Genomic DNA, 19914 nt, shown 5'->3' on the forward strand with positions numbered 1-19914 from the left:
TATTATGAGGCATGGCTCCTCTATCTTCATAAAGAACAAGAAACACATCACTTTCAGAATAAAAAAAAAAATCTTGCTCATTAGTGTTCTGTGTTCTGTGGGCCATAGCTCAGCCACCTGTCTCATCCTGTGACAACAGGAATAATGTACTCTGAAAAGTGCCCTTCCTTTTCCAGCCAGCAGATAGAAACCCAAAATGGTTAGGAATAGAAATAATTACAGTAAAAATCAATAAGATTAAGCTTTACAACTATAGGTGGAGGGGAAGAAGAAGAAAAAGACGACGTCATAAATCTTGCTGTTGGGTTCCATTTTGCAGTCTTTCCTGCCGTAATCCTCTGGTTTCCAGGTGTTGTCATGCTTACCTGTTAGTCGTGTTATTCCTTCAGGGTTCCTTGGTTCCCTGGAATCATTAAGCTGCGAATATTGAAAAGAATATTGCCCTGGGAACCTGGTGCTCTAGACTCTAATTTTGACTCTCCCAGGAAGAGTGGTTAGGTCTGAGACAAGGGCATTAGACAGATGCTCCCTTACGTATTTATCAGTAAGGAAGTCCTGGTTGGTCAGTTCTGTGGGGTAAATCTAAAGCTTACTATGGCTATCTGGTGACACATACATATATATGAAATTAATTATGACAAACGGAATTGTTGGGTTCTCCGCAAGGGGAAAGGGCTGCTCTCTCATTGCAGAAAGAAATCATCCGGTATTGGGGAATTAACAACAGCCAGTCTCAAACTATGAAAAAAAAAAAAAAAAAAAAAAAAGCTCACTTTGTGAGTCCCAAAGCCTTCCTTCGAGTTGATATGAAAAGTGGTGATATGGAGACTTCAAGACATTAAATAATTTTCCTTTTCAACACGACACAAATTAATGAGTACCTACTCTTGCCTAGGCACTGCCATAGATATGAAGAGTATGGCAGTGAACAAAAAACACACAAAAATTCTTAAACGCCTTGAACTTACATTCCAATGAGTGAAAAAGAAATAAGCCAAATTTATTTTGTAAGTATTCTACACACGCACACACGATACATATATAGATACTTGCATATTCATACACACTTACATATCCCAAGTGGGATTGGAGGGAAGAGGAGAAAAGTGGGGTGTTTGGGACCAGGAGGAAAGTGCTATTTAAAATCGGGCAGTGAGGAAGTCTTCACTGCTCACATGACCAGAAGAAGGAAAAAGGCTGAGCAATGTGGGAATTTGGAAGAAACACCCCAGGAGGCAGAGCAGATTTAAGGATTCCGAGCAGGAAGTGAACCTGGCCTTGTCCCAAGAACAGGGAAGAGGAAAGTGCAGCTGAACCTGAGTGAGAGGAATGTGGTCAGAGGTGTCTTTAGAGAGGTAAGTCAGATCATGCATGATGGTCTTGAAGCTTTGGGCTTTAATTTGAAGTGAGATGGGAAGTCGCTGGAGGCTTCTGAACAGAGGAGTAATTTGAATCATATTTTGCAAGAATTACTCTGACGACGTTTTAAAAATAGATTGCAGTAGGGGTCAAGGTTAGAAGCAGGGAGACTAATTAAGAGTCTTCAGACACATTTTGCCATGCAGAAGAGATAGCAGAAAATTAAACAAAACAATGCAACAGCATGCACGCCCCTGTACAAAAACAAAACAAAACAAAACAAACAACAAAAGCTTTTTAACAAAAATCCCCAGCATCCTGAAAAAAGCGTAATCACTGACTAGTTAATTTTCTCCTAGTATGAATACTCATACTGAAAGGGAAAAGCCAATGGAGATTTAAAAATGCAAGTTCTTTAACAAATTATATAAGTCCCTAAATCTTTATTTGCTTTGTATCATTCCTACATCTATTTTTCTACACCTAATAAATGAAATTTATAAAACAGACACATGCAGACAAAAGGAAAAATTGAAATCCAAATGTTTTCTTTATGTATAATGCAACCTCTTTTATCTTAGAACACACTAATAATTAAACTGAGGCCTAAAAACTCAATTTAAAATATGGAAATAATGTAACTACTCAGTGTACCGAAACATAAAGAAAGGATGTAAAATTATTCAGCACTGTGAGTAAAAGTCTCAGAAATCATATTGCATCGAGCCCTCACAAAATCCTGTAAGACAAATGGAGATGAAAAACCCGAAGCTTTGAGATGTTAGATAACAGAGCAAGTGAATATCAGGCATGGATTCAGATCCAGGTGTCTAATTCTAGATTCTCTTATATCACACCCGCCATGGTCTTTCTTGAGGCATTTTTTTTCCATAAATTTTCTCAAAATAGAGATTGCACAGCCCAATAACCTAATATTTAAGAATGGGCAGTACTGTCAATAACTTGCCTTGATTTGGCCAATCTGTACTCTGTTGGTTTGTTCATTGTATTTCTGGCAAAGTGATGTAGGAATAGAGTGCTCTGCTAACTCATGATGAAGTGGACTGATGAGGTTCTTCTATATTTAAATGCAAGCAAAAGGCCTTTAATAAAAACATTAAAGAGAAACTCCAAAAATGTCCCCTTCCCCAACTTTTTTCTGATGAATGCCCTATCCATTAGTATCTTTTTTCTCTTCTAACTCTTTACAGTAAAATCCTGATTTAAATTCACTTAGTAAAACTGATCTTGAAAGGCAGGTATACATTTCTGTAAATTTTCATGGTTTGGAGAACAAGTGCTTTGTCTCCCACTACCTAAATGAAGAGATGAAAAAATGTTTCAAAAATAATTCTGAATTCCCAGTAGAAATAGGCACCTCCCACTCTCCAAATCTAAGAGAGGTAAAATATATCTCATTCTAAAATTTTACTTTATTTTGTAAAGAACTGCAATATAGATTTAGTTTAAAAGTAGCAACATAATTAAAGAGGAAAGTCCCTGCTTACATGTTTTAAAAGGTCAGTGTCAAAACTTGACACAAGAAAATGTGTTTCAAATTGCACCTTTTAAATTTAAATTCCTCTTTAACTATTTTCTGCAAAGTCTATCACTGCAGGAGAGGAGTACTTCAGGGATTTTAGAACTGAAAATAGATCTTAAAGCAAAATATGCTACTAGCAGCATTATATAAAAACTCAAGAGAGAACCTGACATCATTTGAATTTCTTTGTATGTGTAAAATATATTTTAAAATACATTTGAAACCCATTTGGCAAAATTTAACTGGATATGTTTCTCTGAGTTAACTATAAAGGAAGACAAACAATATATTAAGAGGATAAACAAAACAACTGATTTATCTACAAAACACTGCAAATTAATAATTAATAATTAATCAGGACACTCGCCCTATGTAATTTAGAGATCTGCTTAGTAATACATTGAATGAACCCATTTGCATTTCTTTAAAACCTTTTTCTCAAAGTTCTATCTGTAGTGAGATCCTGTGTGTATTTCCCTGACTTTATCATTATATTTTATATATATATATGCACAGGCATATAAATATATATAATTTGCACTAACAAATAAAAATGCATGTATATATTTATAGCCTTCATATAACTTACAATTTAGGTTTATTCTCTTTATTACTATAGTGCTATTTATTTCATGCTTGTTAATCTGTCTCAAAGCTGTACTCTCTAAGCCCACCTAGTACAGAGATAGTCTTACACTATTTTTTACGTTCCCATCACGCCAAACATAATATAGGAAAGCAGATGTTAAATTCATGAGTCTTAATTAACACATCAGTTTTAATAAAAATTATGGAAAAAATAGACTCTAATCTATTCTTTTACCCTTACATTGGGAATTAAATATGAAGAGCTAGTAACTTATTCTAAAACCTGAAGAATATATTCAGTTAATAAATTCACATAAAGTTTATATTATATTTTAAGCCTTAGATATCTTTCTTTTTTTTTTTTTAAGATTTTATTTATTTATTTGACAGAGAGAGAAATAGCGAGAGAGGGAACACAAGCAGGGGGAGTGGGAGAGGGAGAAGCTGGCCTCCCGCCGAGCAGGGAGCCCGATGTGGGACTCGATCCCAGGACCCTGGGATCATGACCTGAGCCGAAGGCAGTCGTTTAACCTACTGAGCCACCCAGGCGCCAAGCCTTAGATATCTTTCACAAGGAGACAGGACCAACGTGATTTGTTTCCATATGTCTTTGTACCAGCTATTAAGCACAGTGCAATGAATACGAAACAAGAGTCAACAGAGATTTCTAATATAAAAGGGCTTCCTCATATAAAAAGAAAACTAAGTAAGTAAAGGAAATAATTTTTGTAGGTCAGGACAAGGTAAAAGTACCACCAACAATGATGTTCAAAGAAGAAAGAGTAAATAAAACTGAGTTGTTGCTGCATTTCATACCGTTTTAAAACAATTGACTGAAAAGCGAAATCAACTAAAGGAAATCATAACTAAGTGAGTCAACAATAGAAATTCCTTTGACAAATGAAATTTTTACTGTGGATTTTGTATGAAATTAAATCTTACAGAAAAATTTGGAAAACCATAATGAAAAAATGTTCAAAGTGTTGGCTTTCTTCTTTTATATGTATATATATGAATGCATTACACACTTAATATGTGCATATACCCATATTACCTATATATATATATAGGTAAAAATACATAGGTAAAAAATAAATAGGTAATATATGTAAAAATATATAGGTAATATGTAAAAATATATAGGTAATATAGATGTAAATATAGATATTTACATATATTTGTAAACAGCTCTATGTAGAATAAATAAATTTACCTATTTGTAAAAATAGATAATAAAAAACTGTGGCATAAAGTACATTTGCTTATCCAAATATGAAAAATATAGCAGGGGTTAAAATTTCATGATAAGTTCAGACATAGATAAATCTAGGTATATGACTTTGAAAAATTTACCCAAATCTTAAAAAAAAAAAAAATGTAAGCAAGGTGAAATTTACTCCATTGCTCTGTAAATCGGACTTCAGTATCTTTTCTCCACACTACGGGATGCAGTACTAGTGATTGTTTCCATTGGGTTTCTGTTTCCCCTACTAGGGCCACAAAATTCTTGAAGGCAAGGACTGTGCCTTATACGGCCCTACACTCCTTATCTTTAGCATAATGTTTTGCTGTGTCCATACTTTCTTGAGTGAACAAATGACATTTACTTAGAGCGAGCCAGAGACTGATGGAATTCTTGCAAACTTACTCAATGAGTAACACTCCAAAATGAATAGTTTAATTTTAATAATGCCTTCATCGGCCTCCCTTTTAAAATTTTTGGAGTTGCAAATAACTATGCAACAAATGAAAAAATGTTTTAAAAAACTAGATTTTTCTCCATGTTTAAAAACATCAATTTCAATAACCAACGGTCCAACCCCTTTTTCATAGGAGGGGCTAGTATCCTCTAGGTTTAAAGATGATGCTATCACCTGCCATAAAAATGGCACAGCCTTTTGGCTCCCCTAAACTCTCAGTATGACAGATTGTTAAAGGGCTATTTAGAGTCAAGGAGAGTACGGGATTCTGATTGAGTTACCTCATCTGAGATGTGTTAACCACCAGAAGCCAAATATATCTTCATAATGCTTAGAATTATGTTTCCTTCATTTTCTAATTAAGGGCCTGATTATATTTATGACAGTTAGAGAATTTAATATGTGCATGTTTACTTAGTCGAAAAATGAAATTCATCAGCTCACCTACTATTCACTTTTATAATAATTAGAAAATGTAAGTAGCCTTAATGTTATTCTCTCAAAGTAAATTAGATGAATAATGTTTTCCCTCCATTACATGAGAGGGGAAAGAAAAGAGAGGACTGAGAATATGGTTTAGAAAATGAGGGGAGAACATGCCCTTCAAGGAATTGATTAAAGCTTGAATGGAATAAAAACAACACTTTATGCTAGACTGAAATTTTACTTTATGCTCTAAAATTTTGAAAATAGTTTAACAGAATTCACCAGTATGAATCATGATATGACTCACTTGTTGAATTTGGATTTTGAATTTGCCCTAGAAAGTTTATTGACTTACTAGTAAACAGTTGTACCCAATATACATAAGAATTCATATTTTGACTAGAGTGTTCAAGCAATCCTGCATGAATTTCTGAGGGAAAGGTGATTTCATTATTTTAAATGTAATTTTGAGATGTTATATTGTTGGTAATATTCCCAAAATATATATGGAGAATGATAAAACAAACAGTGATAAATTCATAGGTACTGATAAGTAAAGACGTTAGGGCTTGAAGACAGTCTCCAAGTCCACCCTACTCCCAAACAGATGTCATGAACCAGAAAATCGAGAATTTTATAACAGTAAGTTGTATTTGTTTAAACCATCTAGTTCTAAAGCTTTAATTCTCAGGAATCTTAAAGATTCAGAAGCAGGTGTCTCATTCCCCATTCTTGGAATAGGCACATATCATCTTTTATGTAACTTGTCCTTTGCATAAACTTGCCTCTGTCCACTGAACTGAAAACTTTAATTAGGGGACATGATTTGTGCACCTCTGAATTATTTCACTCTACTCTTTTGCAAGTCTGGGCCTTGGCTTTATCTAATCTTTCCCCTGTCTTCTACCTAATGAAATGGTACTCTTATTTCAAGGCCCACTATGGGTGTTCTAAATCTTTAATTTAGACTAATTAAATTTAATTTAGACTAATCTACAGGAGTCTAAAATCTGACTCCCTCTGGCTTCCAGTTCCCTCCAGAGAGAACCACAGCGTGACTTTCATGGACCCTAGGCTCTTTTGTCTTTGAGGAACACTTTCATCGTTAAAAAATCTTACAAATTTTATATTATGACTCTGTTGATATAAAGATGAATATGTTACTATTGCATATTAAAATATTTTATTTGACCTAAAAGGACCTTGTTTTTCTTCTGATTTTAAAAGAAATTAAAACACTGACATGGGTTCCTAAAAGTATTATGGGTCCAAAGTATTTACCTACCATGCCCAAGGAAAGACGAATCTACCTCAGTGCCCCCCGCCATGCCAGTTAAAGATTCTACACTACGTTATCCCCAAAGCATTTTATTAGTACTCATCCCTGTGCCAAGCAAAGAGCAGTCCCTAAGAAATGTTTTGAATGTTACTGGTCAATATTTCACCCTTTCTTAATAGGTAATTGATTATGTTTTACCTCCCTAATACCTCCCTAAAACTTGTAAGTTCCTCAAAGAAAAGGCCAAGGTCTTATGTACTATTGTACATAAGCCTCATAAATTATTTAGTATATAGTAAATATCTATTGATTCAAACTGAATGAAATTGTGCTTATCTTTGCCAGCTCATACCAGAGGCCACTGATTGCCACTGTGAAAGAAATATTCTGGGGCGCCTGGGTGGCTCAGTTGGTTAGGCGACTGCCTTCGGCTCAGGTCATGATCCTGGAGTCCCGGGATCGAGTCCCGCATCGGGCTCCCTGCTCGGCAGGGAGTCTGCTTCTCCCTCTGACCCTCCCCCCTCTCATGTACTTTCTCGTTCTCTCAAATAAATAAATAAATAAATCTTTAAAAAAAAAAAAAAAAGAAAGAAATATTCTTTCAAGTAGAGGGTGCAGCATCCTTCCCACTGAGGGGAATGTGTGAAGCTTCTGACTGTCATTCAAATGTATTCAGTTGTCCCAACCTCAGATTTGACTTGAAATGGCCAAACCACTAGAAATTATCCCTAGCAGTAATCTATTTCAAAGAGTCACGCCCATGGGATTTTATGAGTCATGCCCTTATATCGCCATAGTGCCTTTACCTCGACTGCTAAGGTTTAGCCATAAGTCTCAAGACGAAAATACAAAAAAGAAATGACAGAATGAGAAGTTGTCTTACAAATTATAATTTACAAGAGCTTGCATCAATTATTTATTATACATTTATGTATTTGTTATAATAATAAAATTTGTTTTTATCATATATTTCCAATGAGTATAAAAGCACAAAAAGAAACTAAGAACTTGTATGTGGGATATAATAGTAACTGCAGATCTAATTAATTACTAGCTATTTAATATTGTCCTATATCTACTTACTACTTTAAAATAAACTACAGGGTTCCCTGGTGGTTCAGTCGGTTGAGTGTCTGACTCTTGGTTTTGGCTCAGGTCATGATCTCAGGGTCGTGAGATCGAGCCCCCCGATGGGCTCTGCTACCAGTGGACAGTCTGCTTGAGATTCTCTCCCTCTCCCTCTGCCCTTCCCTCCACTCATGTGCTCGCTCTGTCACTCTCTCTTTCAAATAAATAAATAAATCTTTAAAAATAAAATAAACTACATACATAAACTATTTGTATACTCATTCATTCAACTGACATGTAATAAACGTCTGTTACAGATACTGTAGCAGGTATGAAGAACGATATGTTACTGCAGATCTCAGTCTAGTGAGACAAGCAGTCCCTGGTATTGCATTTACATGATTATTAGGAGAGGTGAACATTTATACCAGAGAAACAAAGTGAGGAGCTCCTAACTCTGATTCAGGTTGCAAGTGAGGAACTTCAGGTTTTTGTTAATAAAATCATCAAATGACATTTCTAACTATAAAAGTCACGGAAAGAGAACTAAAAAGGCAAAGTATAAAGAAGAAAAAAAAAATTGTCACCTACAATCCTACCATACAGACTTGAACTACATACTGAAGAACAACGAAAAAGAGAATTTGCGTTCCAGGCACGTACAAAGGCAAAGAGGCGCGAGATGGCATCACGAAATCAGAAAAGGTGCTAGAACATTAAAGCCAGGGGCACAGTACGCCTTATGTATAATGTAAACCAGATCCACGCACTCTGCCTCTGTGGAGAGGGTCACTGGGGGATCAAAGGCAGAGAGGCAAGCAGGAGAATTGGTTTCTCCCTATGGGTCCATACAAAAGCACCTCCCCCGCCCCCCTCCGTGCAGCAGGAGGTGTGAAGTTAGTGAATATTCACAAACCTCCAAGGGACCAGAGCTCAGAATAAAGCAGAGCTGGAGCAGTTCTACACCTTCTTCCTCCTCGGTGAGAAGATATTTCAGACTAGGTGGACGATAAAGATTGTCCTATTTCAGAAGCCTGCGTGCGAGAGCCATCTCTGCCTTCTGTAAGGGACGGACTTTTACAAAACACGTTCACATTTTTCATTTCTTTAATTCTTCATTCCAGCACTAAAGACGAGAGGAGAGGGCGTTTCCGGGCAGCACGGGACCAAGCGCAGAGCAAGATGCCTCAATTGTATGGTGACCATGGTATCACATACCTCACCCGTTGACTCTCCACTAGAGTGGTAGGAAACACAAAGAGAATGCGAAAGCCTAGTATCAGGAACAGATGGAAGAGCAGGAGCAGAGCCTGATCGACAAAACCACTGCATTTCGACAAGAAAAGATATGTCCTACTCCATTACTGCTCCTTCTCTTTCAGGGGCAATGATCCTACACCCCCCACCCCTCCAGTCTCCGGAGTCCTCCTCGCCCTAATACGATGCCAGCACCCTATATGGGGGGCCTTCCCATGGTGACAATGATGAACCCTCCTCCTCCTGGGATGATGCCAGTGGGACCAGCTCCTGGAATGAGGCCACCTATGGGAGTCCACACGTCAATGATGCCGAGGCCCCCAGTGATGAGACCTCTCACCTGTCCCATGATGGTGCCCACCTGGCCAGGAGTGACTCAACCAGACAGATAAAGAGAGAAGGGAACCTCTTTATATCCATTTTTTTAAAGATTTTATTTATTTATTTGAGAGCAAGAGAGAGCAAAAGAGAGCACAAGATGGGGGAGGAACAGAGGGAAAGGGAAAAGCAGACTCCTTGCTGAGCAAGAAGCCCCACTGGGGACTCCATCCCAGGACCCCAGGATCATGACCTGAGCTGAAGGCAGACACTTAACCGACTGAGCCACCCAGGCACCCCTATATCCATTTTATATTACATGTTCTACTTCCACAGGAGATCCTGGTGTTAATGACCTTGGGTGTTTTCTAACAACAGGACAAGGAAGACTTGCTCCCCCTTCCTATCAGAGAGAATAGTTTTTGCAGAGGAGTTAGTAAGACCAAAAAAATAAATAAATAAAAGGAAATTTCCTTTGTATTGTGAAATGTGAAGATAAAACGGTCAACTGTTTTAGTTTAAAAATTTTTTTAAAGTTTAAAAGAATGAGAGATTCTTCCCACTTGACCACCATAAAAATGAAGTCTCAGTGAAGTGCAAGAATTTTTTGCTCTAAGTCAGAGTTTCAAAATAGCAGGATCAGAACTAGCATTTCCCTTTCCCTCTTTTCAGTGCAGAGACCTAGGTGTTCAAGGCCCATGAGTTCTATGGTGGAAACACAGAGAATTGGAGGCGGGAGGGGAGCTGATACTGATACCCAAATTATTAATTTTGAACATTCCTTTTTTGTCTTAATTTGTTTAGATAATTCCTTTAATTTTCCATTTTGTTGAGTATATGTGGCTACATCATTAATCCAATTTGATTTTTTAAAAGGTTAGAGGCTTAATAGGGAATGAGAAAAGAAATGATAAACTCTATTTTTTCCAGATACATTTGTAAGCTTTTCAATAGTGAGTCGAATATGAATATCTCATAATTGCATATTTTCTTTTGGGGGACCAATAGCCATTTAATATAGAAACCATTAATAGGATTACCAGATGGGCGCTTTATTTGCTTTTAAAGTGGTTACAAATAGTAGCAATTAGTCATTGATGAAGACCTCTGAGTTGAGAGGTTTTTCATAATTCAGCACTATGATAATTTTTGGTATCATCTGCAAAACAATAAATACAAAAACATTTGTAAAAAGCAACATATGTCTTGACAATTTTCTAATTATCTGAGTGTAAAACACTCAATTTCTTCTGCACAGACGGAACTTTTCACATGACACATTTGTACTCCAAAGCCTACAAAAGATTACTAGAAATTAGTGAGCCCATATTTCTAGTTTGTTTTTATCTGATTCTACCCAGTTAGAGTCCAGAGTTATGTTTATTTTTCCCACAAAAAGAGGTAACTGCTTATATGAAAAACAGGGGGAGGATAGGTGTTGAACTGAAAGCTTGAATTTAGTCAGAGATAGCATTAAAAACTAGACTCCACACTTTTCAGTGAAAATAAGAGGGGAAGGATGCCAAATGGAAATCGGCCAACTGGTGTTCTTTTAGGGATTGTGCCTAAGTTATCCTGAAGGGGAAAAAATAAGAAAGAGAGAGAGAATCCAACAGGACACCCTGAAAAAGCTTTCTGCTTTCCTTGTCAATAAACAAGCAGAAACCAGTTATTAATCAAACATCTTAACAAGTAAAAAAAAACAAAAAAACAAAAAACTACTGAATATTTTAGACCAGAGAATACAATTTAGAGTGACTTTTTGTGATATTTGGAATCTGTCAATTATACTCTCTCTCTCTCCAATCAATAATTGATAATTGCATTTAACCTCTTCTCAATATGTTTATTTTGTAAGTACTGGCATCTCTTCGATCCATCCCACAGCCTTTGTGTATGTTTGGAGCTCACTCATCTTCTGAAGACACCAACACGGAGACATGCCTCCGTGCCTGCCCACCTCTCCCTCCCACACCAGCTGAGAAAAGCAACCGCCCATGTCACTGTAGGCTCCCCAGAGATCCCACTGCCACCGCACATGTTTTTATCCTTTTGGAAAAAAAGGAACTTGGGTTGAAACCTCTCTTGCTTGCAAGTCTCCAAAAAATTCAGGCTCTAATCAGGGTATCACTTTGGAATTCACAAAATATTCAAAATCAGAAAGCTTCTCTCCATTGGAATTTTGAAAACGTGCCAGGAATCACCAAATCTCCTTTTTTTACAAATTGATGAAGACTGACAATATGTGCTGGGTTAGGTCTAGGGATGTAATATTGAGTAAGAACGCTACGCTTCATCAGATTTTTAAAGAAGCAACCAGAATCCAGATATATAGTATTTATGCTTTCAGATTACATTTTGAAAGCCTAATTTCCCATTCAACAGGTTTGACAGGGGAAATCTTTTGGCCTGTTTGAGTGACAGAAGAAAAGGTCCGAGTGGTTTTGCTGACTGTGGAAGAGTTGGAGTCTCCGAGGCACATTGGTTACCAACCAGGGCATGCTTGCAGAACGCTTTGGGAGGTTGGATTTTATTCTCCTTGCAAGGAAAATCCACTGGAGAATTTTAAATAGTGGAAAGATATATTTGCATTGACACTTTAGAAGGATCACTCCGTAGGAGACTGTATTGTGGTCATTCCAGGAGAATCAGAGACACAGATGTTGGTGGCTTGAGCTACAGTTTAGAAGATGAGGTGGTGAAATATGGTGACGTTGGTATAGATTTTTGAGGTAAAGGTAATACAAACTACTGATGGATTGGGGTGGCATTATAGAGGGAAAAGAGCAAAAGATGATCTCTTTTTTATTTTTTTTTACCCTGAACAAAGTGAGTGGATATCACTATTATTCACTCAGAAAGATTTACAAAGAGAGCAAATTAAGGTATTTGAGGGAAAACGCAATGGTTCTGCCTTTGGTCTGTTATGTTTGTCATAACATTAATAGCCAGCATTGGTTGAGCACTTATTCCAAGCCAAGTACATTTCTAAATGCATATATATTATTTTAATTTATATTCTTTACTTATTTAATCCTCCCAAGTACCCTGGGAAGTAGTTCTTATTATTATTCTCATTGTAGACATAAGAAAACAAAACTATGGAGAAACTTGCTCTAGTCAGCCAAGCAGAATCTGGTACCAGAAGCTACTGCACAACCACTGTGTACTCCTGTCTTTACCTGTGGAAAAGCCGACTAGGTAGCTGTGCTAAGTATGGATCCCAGGGGGACTTTTGAGATGGTGACATACGTAAACAAAATCCGGGAGTACTGCGTGATTTAGACATCTAGTCGAAGCAGCATGGAACACTAAGAAGACGTAGTCAGCAATGGAAGAGGACAACCAAGTGAATACAGTGATATGAAGTAATCAAGGGAGAGGGAGTGAACAACTGTCCAAATGCCAAGATTTATACAGGGAGACAGAACTGACCACTGGATTCAGCATAACGAATTCTGATGACCCTGACAGAGCCACGTCAGTGGAGTGGAAAGGACCGAAGGCCCATATAGTGGATTTTAAAAACTAGTATGTGAGTCAGTGGGGGATGACCATATGGGCAACACTCTGACAAGTTTGGGTGAAGGAGATCAGAAACACAAGGCAGTAACTGGAGGTGGTAGCTAAGTCAGAGATGTGGTGTATGTGTGTGTGGTTATTTGGGTTCCTTGTGTTTAAGATATGTTATAACCACATGTTTAAATGAAAATTAGTATGACCTAGTAGAGAAGAAGAAATTTATCTACTAGAACATATCTTAGGGTAAATGCAAATTAAGTGTCCGAGAATGGGAATTGCTTGCAATGCGTTTTAAGTTTTATTCACCTAGATTTCACCACATACTAGAACACTGTTGGTGAAAACAGTAATCATCTTCCTATCTCAGGGCAAAAAAGGAAGAGGGGCATTTCCTTGGACTTCCCCTCCCGTTCTGGGACATTGTTCTATTATCTTAGTTCAACAAGCCCTATATCTACAAAGCCCCAACAATCAAACTGTCTAACTCTCCCTAAATCTTGTAATCTACAAGTATTTCATCAATTCACTTGATTAATTTGGCGACTGGCTTGTTGTTGTGGTTTTTTGTTTTGTTTTGTTTTGTTTTTTTTCCTTCTATCACTTGTCCCTATGCTAGACAATTTGGATGACTCACTCATCTATTTAGCTTCAAAATTCTTTTTTCCCCTATATTCTAGTGACAATCCCTTCTGCTCAGCTTTGACAACCCACACCCACAGATACAAAATGGACTGTTCTAAACAAAAAGTGTTCTACTATAATATGCATAATTGTGAAATTCTCTCCTCTAATCCCCTGTCCTACTTGCTCATGCCCCCCAAAGCTCTTCTTAGGCTTCAAAAGCTGATGCCCTCCACTGCTGTGCCTCTCCATTTTCTAGCAGTCTCCAATTCTTCCTGGCTTGACGCCCCCCCCCGCCGACACCATACTTTCACGGGTGCAATTGATTCTTCCCTTCTTTGACCTCCTCTCACAGCTGCCTTGCCAATCCCATTACCAAATCATACCACCATCTGTTTGCTCTCCTCCTCCTCTTGGACTGCCAAGAGTTACTGAGAAAATTGAATAACCACGCTGATTGACTCTGCTACAGATTTATGATTTCCAATGTCAGCTGAACTCTCTGCGCTGAGCAGCCCTGTTACTCACTCCTACTTGGCTGGTCTCCCCATTCCACAGAGCAGCTGTTCCCACCACACCCTCCTCAGATGCCTCCGTCTCAGCCTCACTCCCCTCAACCTCAACACACTATTCCGCCTCCTACTGCTGAGAAAATTGTGGCCATCAGGCGTGAACCCCCTTCAGCTTCCCTCCTCTACTTCTCCAAATTTGCCTGCATCTTCACTCATTGGAACTTCATTTTGCAACTCAGAAGAATCCTCATTATTTTATCCATTTGAGCTTTTGATCCCACGCCTTCCTGCCTCTGACAGGATCTTATTTCATCAATGTTTTCTGTTTAACCTCTAAACCTCTTTCTTTCAACCTATAAACCCACCTAAATTTCCCTATTTTGTAAAAAAGATCTTTCCTCATTTCTTCCACCACCAAACTACTGTTTCCTTTTCTCTCCTTGCAAAATTGTTGGCAAAATACCTTGTGTTCAATGGTTCTGCTTACTTACAACTGTTTCCATGAAACCTGATGTACTCTTACCTGGCCACCATGCTGATGAATCTATTAGAAATGCTGCATAAAGGAGTCTTTTCTCACTCTTCAGTTATTTTGTTCTGAATGGTGGGAGTTTAGCTTTAATATCAATTCCCTCCCTTACTCACTGCTTAAATTTGAGCAAGGCAAAATTTGAGCAAGATTTAGCTCCTTCACATTTAAACTGGGGATGCATGGGGCTCTTTTAAGGACAGCCAGGTTTCCTTTGAGCAAATTACTTTTCACCTACTGAATTCTGTCTGGTAAGACTATTATTCGAAGTGTGTTGCCTTTCCTTAACCAAAAGGTTGATAATTCACCCCAAAAGAACATGTTGGCATCCCCTCTTTGGAGTCTGAAACGTAAGCATAGTGAGGAACTACATTAACATAGTTGGCTTTAAGTCATTCTAGGAGTAGTATCTGAAAGAGAGAGTTTACCAATTCCTACTAACCCCTGAATTTACCTCCACCCTTTGGAGCTGGAATAGACTTTTCTTTTTCCTGAGCATGTTCCTTTATCTTCCACTAGTACCTTGTGAGCTCCAGCTCATTTTCCCCAAAGCTATCTTTGGTTTAAAATATTGTTATAAATTTGGTTTCTATTGCTTGAAAACAAATTGTGTCATTAGTACTAAATGAGCTAATCTGTGTAATATTTTTAGTGTAGAATCTAGTGCCTAGTAACAGGTAAGTCAATTCTTGCTATCATTATAGCTCTTGATATTGTTACTATTAGTATGTCTACTCCACTCTTACTGAAACACTTTCCATCTTTGCTTTTCATCACACAATTTCTCCAGATTGCACATTTACTTCGGTTCTCCTTTATGTTATCCTCGCTATGGCTCATCAAGATTGGCCCTTTGCCTCCTCCCGTTTTCACTGTCTATATTCCCCAGGGAACTCATATACTTGTATGGAGTCACCTGTCACTAAACGTACATAAACTCTTAATTCTTTCCCTTCCCAATCTTACTCTCCTACATTTCAAATTCCACTTTTCCCTCCAAATTCCACTTTTTAATGAAAATGTTCAAAATGAAAATCTGAAAAAAACTTCTTTTCCATTCTTATTTTATCTCTCCTTTCTTCTCCAACCTCCAATCATGTACCAAATATTTTACATCCTTCTGTCCATACACATCTTGATCTGTCTCCATAGCATGCATCAGAATCACATAATGAGGTTTTATCAGACTGTACTAGTTTCCTGATCAGTCTCCTTTTCTCTAGCATTTTTACTATAAACTGCCCTCCATTCCACCAACAGAGCCATCATTCCAAAATGCTTACTGCGTTATACTCCTGCTCAAAAACTTTCAGTGACTTTGAATACTTACAGTATAAACCCAAACAGCTAGACATAAAATTCAAGGCTCTTCTTGAGCTGAATCAATTTGCTCTTTCCAGTTCATATTGAGTCACCCATCCCATGTTTCCTACACTCTAACCACACTGGGTTATGTGACTTTTACCAAAATATACAAAGAATTTTGATGTTTTCATTACTTTGCTCATGATATTTTCTCCATTTGAAATGTCTTTCTTCCCTGCTTAGTGTAAGTGAACTATTAACTATTACAAGGTTCAACTAAAAAGTTTCTTGTGTCATGAAACCTTTCCCAAATGTCTTCACTTTGTCGTCCTATAGCACTTATAACACATTTGACTTTCTTGGTTTGTTGAAAGCACAGATAGTATCTTTCCCATATTTATATTTTCAGCCTCAAGCACAATTTCTTGGCTAAAGCATGTATTCAATAATTATTATCAAGTAATTGTTTCCCTCTGGTGATCTTCAGAATAGAAAAATACATTCTGAAATATATATATGTATATGCATATTTGAATATTTGGAAGGTGTATGTGAAGGAAATATATATTTCAAAATATTTTATATAGATAGATATCTAGATAGATAGATAATATGTGTGCCTCAAAAATAATCTAACACTTTTAAAAATACCTTTATACTCCATCGGTTAACGTTTCAGCCAGTCTGTACATGAGTGAACACAGACATTAGTATTCCTGATATATATTACCAATGATATCAGTAAAGGTTATATTCTGAATTTGCAAACCGAGCATTGAGAAAATCCTAAATTATATCCAATGAAAAGATATTCTGACAATATGTCATATCAGAGGTTGTACCCTTTCATACTGATATTAGCTAGAAAATTTTAAATTGTCACACCGTAGGTAACAGCAACATTAAAGGCATGATGGCATTCCTTCTGAAACCTATCAAAAACAATAAAAATTTCAAAAAAAATGATCTCTTGTAAAAAAATTATATGATAAAGTATACTGAATATTATTTATAGCAGATTTTACATAAATTTCATGATAAAGCATAAAATAGGTATTTTGAAAACTGTGTATTACGAATGTGGATATTTATATATAGAATCGTGGGTGAAACACTTTGCATACATATGATACGTGCAACCTCTGCATTATGTGGACTATTAAGAATGGCTTCAGCAGCACAGAATAACTTAACAAGACACTTTTCTTGAAAGATTTAACAATACAAGTACCACATATTAATCATTATTCATAGAGCAGAGATTCTAAATTCTTGAAACACTAGATAACCCCTGGCAGGCTATGGGCCCTTTCAGCTCTAATAGAAGGAATCTGACTTTCCTTGATTGCAAGTCAAAGATCAGACAGAAAACATCCAGGCAGAAAGCATCTAGTCTAATAGAATATCTTTTAATTGGAATTAAAGGTGAAAAAACAGAGAGAGAGAGAGAGAGTAACTCCACAGCCTTTGTCCTTCAATATTGATGTCCTTAAAATTTCACTGTCATGGAACTGCCAGAACTGTCTTACTACAAATGAAGTCCTATGAATTTTTTTTTCAAAAGAAAACAGCAAATCCCATAAACTACAGGATTGTGAAAATCATATCTGCACTATTTATAGCATAAATCCTTTTTTTTAAAACCATGAAGCAAAAAAAGCAAACAGAAATCATTGAAAATATTTCAATAATATGCTGCAAAATTAAAAATATATATAAAAATAAAAATACTTCTGGATAAGGTCTGAAATAAAAATCAGCTTAGAGCTTGGGCAGTGAGTTCCGGCAATGATAGAGGTAAAAATGGATTCCATGGATTTGATGAGTGATGATTCTTTAGTCTTCAGCCTCAAGATAACCCCCAAAGCATGACTTCATTTGAGATCATAGCTTAACATCAAGGAAAGTCTCTTTTCACAGTATTAGAGAAAAGGAATTTTATATTAAAATCATGCTTTGTGTCTATCCCAGAAACATCATACAGACTTGCCATATTGTCACACGTAAACAGTTCAAGTTGAGCGGAACTCCACGTTCCAAGAATGGTTTTGTGTATATTGATTTTAGAAACCATGCATTAAAATGTATTTCTTTTGGTATTAATTATACTTATTCCTCTACTAAAGAAATAAGTCTCTAGGGCAGAGTACTCTATCAGGGCCAAGAAATGACCAAAGAGAGCAGTTGTCTCTACGACTTCACGGTCCACATAAAGTGTGAGAACTAATGGCACAGCATTCTGAGTCTCCGAGAAATACGTTTCAATTAAAGTGCAACCCAAATCCCTTCAGCTTATTTGTCTCTTCCCTCTCTGGTGCTTCCTTCCCACTGCTTTGAAAGTTATTCCCCTAACAAATCAGGGTCTCCACTCCCCAGTCTTGAAAAACCTCTGCTGTCTGACTCCCATTTCTCCCAGCATCAAGTTGTATCTCCATAACGTGATTCTAATGCCTTATACATCTTGATCTATTTTCCAGCCTCCTTGTATACCATCCTGCCCTGGCACCCACTTGTCCACCAGAGGACATGCCTTCCTTTTGGTACTATGTAGTTCTCACATCTGGGAAACAGATATTTATCTTACTAACAATAGAGTTCCTGCAATAGAGTAGTTCCTGAGTAACACAGTGGAATGCGAGCTTTAACAGAGTTCATGTGGTTCACGACATACATATGTACATGAATATGTGTATATCTGTGTTACCCAGCATTTGATATTTTGTAGGAATGCAATACCCCCACTACCTAATCTAGTGTAGGAACTCAATTAGTATTTATTGAATGACTAATATTTATACACTTTATTGAATGCCTTAGAATCACATAAATTCCCATTTACAGCATCAAGTGAATTCAGTCAAGCATCTGTTTATCTCCTATAAGCAAGGCACTTTGCTAAAAACTGGAAGGAGACAATAAATATGAATCAGACTAGGACCTTCCCAGTGAAGAGATTATAGTGTAGGAAAGAAATAATATGCATATACACTTACATGCACAAAATATTCCATCATTAGAGATAGGAAGATTCAGGTAGCATAAAAATCACACAGATAAAGTGGCTTAAAATTAGCACTAACAACTTAGCAACCAGGAAAAGAGGGAAGGTAGGATTCACTCATGTAAAATTAGAAAGAAAATTGCTGGAGGAGGTAGTGGTATAAGTGAAAATAAACTGGCAGGTAAGTGCAGAGCAAGGTAAAGTCCCTTGAAAATCACCAGGCTTAGCTGGAATACAGAGTTCACGGAAAAGGAAGAATGGAAGGTAAAAATGGGAGAGGAGGATTAGAGTCAGAGGAATATAATTCTCAATTAAGGAATCTGAAATTTATTTCTTAGAAATTAATAGGCACTAAGCATTCCTGAGCATGGCCTAAGAAGCAATGAGTTGTCCTGTCCTTGCAAGACTTTGGGCAGCAATGTACACAATACTTCAGCCTTCAATGTAGTATCTCAATCTACTGTACGTAATTTATACACAAACATTAATAGCAGTTCCACTACACTTTCCATGCCTAACCATGAATATTTTATCTCATAGTCTTGAACAGTTACCAGCAGCACAAAGAAAGAGAGAGAAAGCTCTCTCTTTTTTTTTTTTAACACATATTGTTATGATCCAATACTGCTAGATGGCACAGTGAGTGGAATAACTTCTGATAACAGTCATTAGGGTGAATCAAATTCAACTAAACAATAAGTAATGGCAACTCCTGTAGGACAGTGGTGGACCTACATGACAAGTACTCAATTTAAAGATCCGACGGTAACATATCTCTTAAAATAAGCTAATAGAAAAAAATTGCAGCAAGATATCTGAGGAAAACTGAAATAAGGCATTCCCAAACCTCACAGTTAAACAAGCTGAATGGCAACCCAAATGACAT

General features: G+C 37.0%; 1 protein-coding gene across 11 annotated transcripts in view; it reads right to left on the bottom strand.

The window, feature by feature from the left end:
- PCDH7 (protocadherin 7) overlaps window positions 1-19914 on the bottom strand; it is a 419547-nt gene that overhangs the window by 326687 nt on the left and 72946 nt on the right. The gene's annotated exons all lie outside the window — the stretch shown is intronic.

Source organism: Leptonychotes weddellii, chromosome 2 (genome assembly GCF_054177405.1).
Source record: "Leptonychotes weddellii isolate Sample4059 chromosome 2, ASM5417740v2, whole genome shotgun sequence".
Taxonomy (NCBI): domain Eukaryota; kingdom Metazoa; phylum Chordata; class Mammalia; order Carnivora; family Phocidae; genus Leptonychotes; species Leptonychotes weddellii.